Raw genomic sequence first — 1886 nt, forward strand, 5'->3', positions numbered from 1 at the left:
ATTTTGACATAGTGTATTATATTACTATGTACCATACATTTCAGGGCTCGCCACGGCTGAACCACTTGATATAGCAAAAATCCCTTCACAAGTTTACATCCTCAATATCTTGAGATCATATTGGTCTGGTTTGGTGGCGATTGTATAAATCCCCTAGGAGGTGTATATCAAATTTCATTGGGTACAGTAGCACAAGACCAGGAAACAACCGAAAAAAAGAGACAAAGCATGATGTGCAAAAGCAAGAGCAGGAGACTCTTGATGCCTGGATGAAATCGCAAACTTAGCTGAAGGAGCGCTGACTACAGAAGGAAGGACCACCAAAAGATCGAATCGAACGTTGATGCAGATGATAGACAGACCATTTAATTTCATGTTGCCATTGTCTTAATTTCAGTAACACACACCCTCTTGCTATACAAGTACATACAGAATTATGGTACATTTTAATAATCACATTATTTTCATATTTGTCAGCTAACACTTCCGTTACAAGGTAAGAAAAAAAGGGCACAAGCATCTCTCTTGAATGGTGTCTTCTTGATTGGAAAATTTGGCAGCGATTCCCTTGTGTCTCCTGGTCACTAGGACATGCTCCCATCATACACTAGACCTCTGTTAAACCCTGATCATCCTGGGGAGAACAGAAAACACACAATTAGATATTTATGATTTATTATATGTATCTATGCTTTTCATTGGACATTGTTTCAGACATTATATTTATTGGCAGCATTTCTTGTTTCACTGTACACAAAAATAAAAACATCCACACGGCATATTAACAGGTGTCACACAGTTCATGACCTGACTGGTTTCTTCTTCTTTCTAATTTTGGACAGGAGGCAATCCAACTACGTCTTTTCCACCACCTACCTATAAACAATTGCACATATACGCATGAGACCCAGTTCACATTTGGATCTTATTGATCTGAATGACTTTTACACCACGTCTTTGACCCTACTCAACAGAAAGTCATGTCATTTGTAATTTGATAAACTTGTCCTAGGGAATTTAGTCAATGATCATCTTATATATAAGAATGTAAGAATGATTATATATAAAGGGAAAAGGACTTCATCTAGTGGACATTGTTTAATACTGCAGGACTGTCAGGCCGAAACCATGTCAGGTCACAGTAATGTAAATTATACTCTCTTTATACTACTGTAAATTATAAGAACATAACCAGAGGTTGGTAAAGTAGCCAAAAATTTTACTTAAGTAAGAGTCGCTGCACTTTAAAATAGTATTACCCAAGTAGAAGTAAAAAAAAAGAAATCATCCAAAATATTAATCAAGTAAGAGTAAAAATTCGGTGAAAAGATATTTAAGTACCGATTTATTTTTTTTAGAACAAAATGATGAAATAATCTACAAATTCTGACATTTCCAAAATAAAATAAATTAAATAAATTAAATAAATAAATAAATAAAACTAAATATCTTTACAAAGCAGCAAATTAAGGAACAAGAAACACAAGTTTTCTAATCTCACTTTTTTTCCACAACATAAAGCTTTTGAAACAAAAACCTACTGTAGGTACCATATGTATGTTTAAACAGTGTAAACTATTCCCAGTGTTAGATATACTGTATACTCAGTTGCCCTCCAAATGGCTCAGCTCACCTCTGAACATAACATATATACACTTCCTTCATATATACACTACATGTCGTACGCTTACATCCTGGACCATTGCACAAAGACACTTTAATAACTTTGCACACCTATCTTCACAACTACACTACATTTTACAGTTTTACGTTTACATCCTGGACCAGTGCACAAAGACACTTTAATAACCTCTGCACAAAGTCACTTTATTCTATGCATATTTGCACACACAGCACAGTATATTTCAATTTGTACAGTAGATTTC

This window comes from Clarias gariepinus, chromosome 9, assembly GCF_024256425.1.
Source record: "Clarias gariepinus isolate MV-2021 ecotype Netherlands chromosome 9, CGAR_prim_01v2, whole genome shotgun sequence".
Lineage (NCBI taxonomy): Eukaryota > Metazoa > Chordata > Actinopteri > Siluriformes > Clariidae > Clarias > Clarias gariepinus.